The sequence below is a fragment of the Mustela nigripes genome, chromosome 4, assembly GCF_022355385.1.
Source record: "Mustela nigripes isolate SB6536 chromosome 4, MUSNIG.SB6536, whole genome shotgun sequence".
NCBI lineage: Eukaryota > Metazoa > Chordata > Mammalia > Carnivora > Mustelidae > Mustela > Mustela nigripes.
In genome coordinates, this window is record NC_081560.1 from 120,949,982 (window position 1) to 120,960,728 (window position 10,747).

Sequence of the window (10,747 nt, forward strand, 5' to 3'; positions counted from 1 at the left end):
AGGCATATAAATGAATTACTAGAACAGAGCAATAAGAATTAATATGACTGAATAACTTAGTATGAATTTCCAAAATTGGTGGAAATGATAGCATTTTTAATGACAATATTACCCAGTTAACTTTACCGACTCAAAAAAATTTTTGAAAGTAGGATTTGGAGAAAACTGTAATATAAAAAAAACTAGAAAAAAAAACCAGAAACTTCAAAATGTTTGTCCAAAATCTTGCTTTAAGGGCTAACTCTCAAAATTTCATTTGGTATAATATACAGTGATAAATGACACACAACCTTTTATAAGCAGAAATGATTAAGACTATTCCCTTATAAGAAATTATATCTAGATTATTTTTCACAGACCTTATTAGAATCGCTGGGGTAGAGCATGTCCTGGCATATAAACCATAAGGCAGGATTTTCATCTTACATTGATTAAATGGCAACTTTCCTGTGTACAAAGACCAAGGTTTAGATATCTTCATCTATTTTATGAGTATGATAGTTGCTTTCCACTCAATAATCTCTCAAAAAAAGATGATTCTATATTAAATATTGGAATTATTGCTTCTACAAAATGACAAAAGAAAATTGTCAGAGCCATAACACTTTAGAGATTGGCATAAAAACAAACAGTAGATCAGAGGAACAGAATTGGGGGCCCAGATATAAAGCCATAGATACATATAGACAGTTATGAATAACAAAGGAGTCAAAAACATACACTGAATATCTTTCTTCGATAAAGTTTTCTTCAATAAATGGCCCTAGGAAAACTGGACAACCACATCTTAAAAAAAAAAAAAAAAAAAAAAAAGAAAGAAAAAAGAAACTCAACCACTAGCTTGCCCCATACAAGAACTCAAAATGGATTAAAAGATTTGAATGCAAGATCTGAAACTAAAATTCTTGGAAGAAGCATAGGCAGTAAGCTCTTTGACATTGGTCTTAGTGCTGTGTTTGTGGCTCTGATTTCAGAGACATGGGAAACAAAATGAATAAATAAGTAAGACCACATTGAACTAAAAAGCTTCTGCACATTAAAGGATAACCATATCAAAACAAAAAGGCAATCTACTGAATGGATGAAGATATCTGCAAATCATATATCCAAAAAGGGGTTAATATCCATATATAAAGAACTCATGTAACTCAACAATGAAAAAACAAACATTGTGAGTAAAAAACTAGCAGAAGATCTGAATAGACATTTTTTTCCCAAAGAGGACAAACATGGCCAAAAAGCACTTGAAAAGATATTCAACATCACTAATTACAGAGAAATGCAAATCAAAACCACAGTGTTGCTTCACATCAGTCAAAATGGCTACAGTAAAAAAGACAATAGGGGCACCTGTGTGGCTCAGTGGGTTAAGCCTCTGCCTTTGGCTCAGGTCATGGTCTCAGGGTCCTCGAATTGAGCCCTGCATCGGGCTCTCTGCTTAGCAGGGAGCCTGCTTACCCTCCTCTCTCTCTGCCTGCCTCTCTGCTTACTTGTGATCTCTCTCTTTATGAAATAAAATAAAATCTTAAAAAAAAAAAAAGACAAGAAATAGCAAACATTCACAAGAAGGTGCAGAAAAAACTGCTGGTGGAAATGTAAATTCATGCAGCCATTCTGAAAAACAGTATGGAGATTCCTCAAAAATTAAGAACAGTTGTACCAATGATCCAACTATTAGCCTTTTAGGTATTTACCTGAAGAAAGTGAAAACACTAATTTGAAAAGACATTTGGACCCCTCTGTTCATGGCAGCATTTTTTACAACAGTTTAAGAGATGGAAACAACCTAAGTATCCCGTGTTCTCAATAGATGAATGTACAAAGAGAGTGGTGTGTGTGTTCATGTGTGTGCACAATGGACTACTACTCAGCCATAAAGAAGAATGAAATCTTGCCATTTGTGACAACATGGATGACCCCTAAGGGTATTATGCTAAGTAAAATAGTCAAACAGAGAAAGATAAATACCTTATGATTTTTCTTATATGTGGCATCTAAAAAACAACACACAAACAAAACAATACAAACACAGACTCATAGATACAGAGAATACACTAGGGCTTACCAGAGGGAAATGGGGGTGAAGGGTGGGCAAAAGGGGAGAGGGTCAGTTGTGTGGTGGTAGATGCTAACTCGACACTTTGTGGCAATCCCTTTATAGTGCATACAGATGTCAACTTATAATGCTGGCCCCCTGAAAGCTATATAATCTCATATACCAGTTTTAGCTCAAAAACAAACAAAAAAGAATTATTAGAACTATGGAATTTTAGAGATTATCCAAATGTACTCTCAATACAGAGAAGTATAATATCATAGACACTGTTGACATGGAAGTGAATGGTTGTAGGTTCTCCTGACATTAATCGTTAGGTTTGTCTTTGAGCAATTCACTTAACAAATTTTAGCCACAATTTTTAAATGTAAATTGAAACTAGATTAGAAATACTAGATTTTTTTAAAGGTCTTCCCAGCTTTGTAAAAATATTGAAAAGAAAAACTTGGGGTAAACCAGTTTACCTATTATTATGTCCTTATGAACTTCACATTACCTCTATCCATTAAGTGTGGGATATGAGCTCTGTGTCGGGCTCTGTGGTGTGCCCTGCCATACAGTAATGAAGTAGACTTGCCCTTAAGCACACTAGCTGCTGAAAAATTTCAGGTGTTACGATAGGAAGTAAATGAGGGGTTCCATTTTAGTCAGGGACAAAATGGGTAATGGGGTAAAAATATTTCCCAGAAGGGGTAATATTTGTGCCGAGTCTTGAAAGGTGTTTGTGTTTACATGTCTACAAAGTAGGAAGGGCTCTTCAAGATTGAAGAGCAGAGAGAAGGGATAGAGCATGAGACAGACATAACATGGTGTGTTGGAGGAACTGCAAAGAATTTGTGTCCGTTCTTCCATTAAACGGAGACATACGTATTAGCGTTCACAAGCATGGGTACACAGCACGACTTATGAGCATGAAATTTTAAAAGAAAATGAAATTGAGTGCTTATCGGGACTTTTCCTGGAGGACCTTGAATGTCCTGCTAACGAAGCCAGATGATAGTCAATAACGAGCCTACTTCTTCGATCGTAAAGAGAATATTAGAGTATGAAGGAAAATGTTTTATAAAAACCGTACTGGGATAATATCCTCTCTATTCATAAAGCAGCATTTTCATGCTTTATTTCCCCTTACTTAACTTTGTCTTTTTCAGGACCTTTCTTTAATACTCTGGGAGAAAACATAGCCTGTATTAAAAACCCTTTTAGTGTTGAAATGAGATAAGTCACCTTCACAGTCTTTAACGCTTCAAGGCAGCAATTCACAGTCAAGAGGTTATTTTTGCTCCTGGGTTGTTGCTTGGGGAACACGTTTTATAATTGTTCTTGGCACAGTGTGAGAAGCAGGGGCACATGATGCATGGAACTGTCCTGGGAAAGCACACCCTAACCAGCTCTGCTCTTGAGCATGGGCTCCTCCAGGCCATGGCCACGCACACACTTGTGAGCTGAGGTGAGCAGCTCACACAGTGGGATCAAGGCAAAGTGCAGGCGTCCTGGAAGTTCAAGGAGAAAAGAGATTTTTCTTTTTTTGACTGAAGTAGATATTCTAAAATATAAATCAATCAGGCAATGATTAATGTCCTTGTTAAAAATGTAGCTGAAAAGTAATATGGTGATTTTTTTAACCAAACAATTCACTTTGCTATCTCAGAGCCTTATCTCAAAGAGGTGACTTCAAAAAAACCTAATTTCATCTAGAATGAGGAATATATATTTTATGCCATCCTCTGTAAAAATACATACATACATACATACATAATAACGTGACCATTGGTCAGGCGTATGCAAAAGAGCTCAAGGTGAATGGTCGTACCATTCCCATGACCGAGCGCAGCAGACGATGCCACAGTGTATGGAGTCCTGAGTCATGTAAAGGATGTGAGTACATTTTGGAGGTGTGAGAGTGACAGGTAGTATCCAGAACTGTGCCAAAATGCCTCAATATCAAGTCTATGTACAAATCAGAAAAAAGGACAGATCTTTGTTTTTTTAGTAGGTGTTTGCTTGGAATAATTGTGTAGGATTTCTTACCTTGTGCACTAGGTACTAATCACTTGGTAAGAGCTAGATGAATATCCTTGAATTGAGGGCCTCATCCCAGGAGTTAAATAGCCCTTAAGGGAAAGCCATACGTAATGAAACACTTGAGAACTGGTTTAAAGTGTGTACAGTTCTGGAGACTCTTGGCATGCTGCCAGGCACACACTTGGTTAAACTCTTGTGTGCATTTGCAAATCCAGTTCAGCCTCCTGACAGGATGTCACCAAAATTTCACCAAACTTCTGTTGGGACTGCCGTGGAATGCGTGTTATTTGCATATTTTAAACTTATGAGACCTCCGGCCCAATATACATTTTCTGTTATTAATGAAAACATCAAATTTATTGAACTGGAGTATTTTAGTCCACTGAAATTCCTCATTGAAATTTTTCACTTAATTCAGAGTTGTTTAGAAATACAGTCTAAGTATAAGATGAAGAAAAATATCTTCTTAGAGTTTGTGAAGTTATAATAGATATGGCAACTGAACCCGTTTCTGTAAAGTTTCAGTTTGGGTGGAATTTGGAGAGAAAATGTGGAACAAAGGGCTTCTGTCTGGATATCTGCTGTGGTTTTAAATGTTTAATTTGAGCTATCTCAGTTTATAGCCCATGTATCATTTGATCTTGCACGAGAGAAAAAGAGTCATCTCCATGTTTTGAGTGAAGAAATTGAATTTCAGAGGAGCAAAGTGATTTGCTCAGGAGCATTCCCTGACAGACTCAGCTCTGAGCTTGAGCCTTTTTGCCTTAAAATCCAGAGACCTCTCCTTTCTTTCTTGCTAAAGGGACCATGGATTTCCTGGAGCAGTTCTGGTTTATGCCTGCTGTTGTGAGGTCATTTTTTACCTCATTTCCTTTCCCCTTTAATACCCTGACTTAGATGATACTGTTATCCTGCTTTTTATGGCCCCACTAAACTGGTTGATCATAGCATCCTCCCCAGAGGTGTCGATATGATGCTGACTTGTGAGAGAGATTTCAGGCATCCAGAGGTGGGGACCGACCTCCCAAGCCCCTCGTATAACCCAGAAAAATGTCCCAGGTCCGCTTCATCCTGGCCTTGACTTAAACTACTTAATCTTAGTGGGATTTGTGTTGTTGCAAGTAACAGGACCTAAAATCAAACTTCTTTACACTAAATGAGGAATTCAGTATTGTTCACATAACCAAGAGATCCACAGGCAGAAACTGGGGCTAGGAACAAATGAAGTCAAAACCTCAAACGCTGTCTCTCTCTCCCCCTCTCTCTTCCCCTCCCCCCCTCCTTTTTCTCATCTCTCCCTCTTTCTCTGTCAGTTGCCTAGGCTTTCCTCTGTAGGTAGACTGCTTCAGTATGGTCGAAAAGATCACCAGCAGCTGGGGTTTCGATGACGATGGATATGTTGTTGCCATTACTGTGAGCCACAGCTCTGGGGCTGATGGGATTGAGAGTGGTGGAGGTTTGCTTTCCCAAAGGAAAAATGAGAACGATGGAGGGGGGAATGGATATTGACAAGCAAACACACTAGCCCTTTACTGTCCCACTCCTTTATTGAATTAAAACTGAATCATCTGAGATGGAAACAGTAATCTAGAGGTGCCTCATTTTCCTACGAATTGCACGACTTAATCTTTACCATGGTCGCTTCTACTGCAGAAGGGAAGTGAAGTATCCCAGTGATGCCTCACATTCCCGGTTGTGCTCCTGCAGGTGTGCTTGCTCTGAAGATGCCTGTTCCTGCTGCTCCCGCCATGGTGGAGCAGAGAGCATCCCCTCGCGGCATTCCTCAGCTTTTAGCCTCTCACAACTGAGGCCATAGTTAAGAAGCATCACGTGTCCCATCCTCCTGTTTTTACAATTCACACTCAGGCCTGGCCAAACCTGCGGACTTGGGGTAGAAGCAGCTGAGCTTCGTGCCTGAGGAAAAGCCTGTAGGAGCTGGCGCCACATTGTAGCCACTGCTCTCATCTTTCACTCTGCCAGTGCCTCTGTCACGTATCATCCAAGTGGGTACATTTTCTGTATCTGCTAATACATAGCCAGTATCTGTTAAACTGAAAGGTTCCTTAGAGTTCTCATAGTTCCCTCTGATACAAAAGAGACTGACCATGTTCTATTATGCTAGGGCCAGCATTGCCCTTTGTAGAAACACTTCACATTAACAGGAATTGTGTTACTTTCTTATCTGCTAGGGAAGTTCACATAGTTTAGTCAGCTTAATTGTGATGCAGAACACACAACTCCTTCGCCCATTCATTCATGCATGCATATACCATATATTTTGCGTGTCACAATCATCCAGATTATGATAGAGTCTTGCTGGTCCCAGAGTAAAGTGGACCTCTTTTTGCTTTGCTGAGCCACATGTACCAAGAGAATATGCCAGATAATCTTAATCAGATGTGAAGATCACCAACACATTGGAAAATTTATCAGAAAAATCCCTGGGCTCAACCTGTAAAAGGGTATGTTGCCTAAGGTTTGGGTAAGACCTGAGATATATGTGCTTTTAAGAATCTTATCAGATTTTTTTTTTTTTTTTTTTACATACACTGATTAAATCTGAGTATTTTATTTGAAGACACATCATCTGTAATGGCACTCCGAATTTGTGCTTTCTGGGTTAAGAGGCAACTAGAGATCTGGAGATGCCCACCAATCCTGGGCTCAGTTGTGCTGTGTGCAGTCGAAGTGCTGGTGTGGCCCCATCTGAGATCTGCTGGCAATCCACGGAATTCTGAATCCTGGAATCCATGGAAATCTGAAATTTCTCAGAATGTTCAGTTGACGAAGAATACTAACTAATGCTACACTTTGTTAGAGTCAGAGTAAATCTACGGGCTTTGTTTTGTTGTCATTTTAATTTGGACATAACATTATTTCTTAAATGTTGGACTACATTAGGCAGACAACAATGGGGAAAGACATTTAAGTATTATGTTCGCCAGGAACATTACTGTAATCTGTCTTCTCCTTTCTTGTTTTCTCCCTTTTGTTACATGTGACTAAAACACTAGGGGAACAGTGAATTTAAAGAGTCATGTAATTAGGAGACTTCAGGGCTGGAGCAACCTTTCCCACAATATGAAATAGGAACTGAGGAGAGTCTGTCTCTTCTTACCTGCTGCTCTTGCAGACAGCTTTTCCTCGTATGAACTTGGATGAACTCGGGAAAAAGTGCAATCAGCGGCCAGGCTTGCACTGAGCACTGTCAAAATGACAGGAGCTAGGAGATAGAGAAGGGCTTCCCCCAAAGGGAAGTGTGTGTGTGGGGGGGGCCTGAGGGCAGGAGGGACTCTCTCATCCTGTACGAAGAACAGGTTTGGGGGCAAGGAAAAACAGGGGCCTCTACATCTCATCTTGGAATGCTCACCATTCAAACAAATGACAAGGTCTCAAAGAACATTTCCACCAGACCCTGGGCTTCATGAGCAAGCACTTCTGTCCCTGAGGTGGTATCTCAGAGTTCACAGGAAAACACTGCTTTAGTTATGAAGACACAATAGAAATGCTAGAGACAGAACGTGTAGACCTGTAGTTTTTATTCAGCCACAGCCACAGTATACCTGGGTTGTATCGATAGAGATTTCAGCTGATGATCACCATGGCTCCTGAATGTTACTGCAGTTGTTACTTTTTTGTTATCCTGAAAACTGGAGCTTGATGTTTGTATCATGTATCTTTTGGCCAAGTAATATTACAATAATCCTCTAATGAAACCCAAATCTTGTGGTGACTTGAGGCTCTTTTTCTTCTTAAATTTCCTTCCTCTGCCTTCTTCCCCCCATCATAAATGTATTCTCTTCAGTAGTACTACCAAATTTAATTTGTTTTTCTTTGATCTCATGGTTCATCCAAATAGGAGTTACATCCAATTATCCAGTACAATAATAGTTCTCCTTATTTCTTCACTAAGGAACCTAGTATAAAAGGGAGAGTAGAGTATGTGTTTTTTTGTTGTTGTTTTTGGCATATTAATTTTTAAATAAAAATATATTTTCTAATTGATATCAAAGGAAAATTGCTAGCCATTCTGTCTTTTCCTCTTCTCTTCCTTTTCATTTCTTATTTCTTCTTTTCTTCATTCCCCTTTTCACCCTAAAACTATCTTTTTAAATTTCCTTAGAACTGTTGGCATTTTGCTAGAGAGGAAATCTGGTAATTCACATCACATCAGAAGAAGGCAGTTATAGGAATGCAGGTCAAATCAGAAGAACAATGCAAGATGGTTATTAAGAGCACACATTCCAGCTACTGCCTCTGTGGCTGGTTCTGCAGCTTATCGGCTGTATGACCTTGGGCAGCTAATTAAATCTTTCTGTGTTTCCAATGCCCCATTTGCAAAACGGTAAAATAAAATTACATATATCATAGGGCTGGTAAAAGCATTAAGTATGTATAGTGTTTAGAATCATTCAAAAATATTGTTTATAAAATGCAAGCATTATTATTATATATAATATATATTATAATAAACCATTATTATTAGGCCTTGTCAAATCTCTAAGATACATTACTTTGTCATGCTCCATATAGGATGGTGCTCATATATTATAAATTAATAAAGGTAAATATATATCTCAGGCTTTGCATAAAGGTGGAATATATAATTCTAAAAAAAAAGGAAAAAAAAGTAAGGAGTGTAGTCTAGAAAAGTTTCTGGCTCATTTCTATGGCTGATGATAGAGAAAAACATCACAGACTGATCAGAGTTTTGCCATTTGTATTTGTGGAACTCAACAAGGCAGGAATTATAGATTGGATTTTCAAGAAGTCTAAGAACGATCCCAATGCTTTTGATTGCTTCAGCTGTGTGGGGACAGGTGCGAGAGGTCCTTGTGCGTATGTTAGAGTCGACTGGCATGATGGCATTCAGGAGCCCTCCTAAATCGCAGCAGAAACAGAACACAATCGCTGCTCTGAAATGGGATTGCCTTTTCCATTCTGGACCCTGGTGATACACAAAGTGGAAACTTGCAACCAGTCAACAGCAGAACATACCAAATGAAGCCAAAATATGTTATGATAAAAATTCTAAGGTATTTTTTACAAGATGGCAGAATACACATTTTAAAATGTAAAATTATATTCTGAGGAACAAAAACTTGAAACACATATCTATTATAATCACCTGGAGTTTACATGGAACCATTTCCCTCAGAAGCTGGAAATCGCTTTTCCCCTGGATTGTGTCTTTTCATTACTGCTGACTTTTTTCCTCTGCTCTGCCTCCTCATTTAAAATTTTCTCATCGTGAGCATAGGTCTTACAGAGTAAGTTGTTAATTTTTCTTCTCTCTTCAAACTGGGCCTCTATCTCCTAGGAATTGACAATTTACATTTGAGTGGTGGTTAGAATTATGTAAGTAAGAAAGAATTTAAGCATAATTAAATGAAGAATCTAGGTGCAAATTTTTATAGATCAAAGCTTGCCAAAGATACACCTGTGTAAGTATATATAAGTAAATATATCTGAAAATTTCTTTCTGCCTAATAATATTGAGGAAAAATGGGAAATTTTATATTAAAAATATTGTCTAACTGCCTAGATGTTTTACATCAAATAAACAGTATGCATATAAAAGGAACCAAAAAATTTATATGACGCTTAGCCCTCAGACAAGATATGAAAAAAAGTCATGCAGGAAAAAGAATAAAACCCTTCTGAGACAAGATTTCACATGAAGGGCTGCTTACCTAATTTTGCTGCTGAATTTGGATACCAGACTGTGTGGTCTATACTAGAACTCTTATCTATATGCAACAACGCTTGAAAGAGTTTTTATAGGTGTGTCTGTATGTGATGTGCATATGCATGTGTGTGATTTTGTAGAGTGTGAAAATAGTTGGTGAACAGTTGTGGTCTCCAAACTGCATGGTGATAATGTATTGTTTTGATAATGTATCTACAGGCAGGAACCTGTATTCTAAATGATCCAGGTTCATGCATGTATATTGACCCATGGAGGGTATATGTTAGCTCTTCACTGAACATTTGGTGACAAATCTTAATGAATATGACTGAGGGAGGTGTTCTGATCTGAGCTCGATTCAATCTTCTTGAATTTTGAAGATTGAATTCCAATTCAAATCCTCCTAGTTCTGTTGTGTTCAATACCAGCAAGTGCTTCCAGGGCTTGTTAAAGGCAGAATGTCCTCAGTCTTCACAGATTTGATGGAAGCAAGTACTTTTAGAACAGTCTGGGAAATTTGATTTCTCAGCAGGACTTGCTTCCTTCCAATACAGTTTGCAAAATATTGGCTCCTTGCTCTTTTTCCACAAGACAGGCTGCATGATGCATCAGCTCTTTGTCCTGGAACCTTCTCTGTCTCCTCTGTTCTCTTGTGTTTTCTGTGCCCTGATGAGCATCCTCTGAAAACTGGTTAGTTTCAGAAAACTGCATATTACTGAGCAACTAATGAACACTCTTGTTTAATAAATTATCTTGTAACTTATGTCATTTCAACTAGACAATTTGAAGCATGAGAAATAAGGAAAGTTATATTAGTTTTTAAAGCCCTAAGAGTATATTCAAATATTAACTTTCTAGATTAATGCACAACATAAGTTACATAAAACAAATTAAAGGAACTAGGCATTTCATAACTTCATCCACCTAAGTGAGAATCTGTGTGTGGAACAGATATTAAGGAAATCAATCAACATATA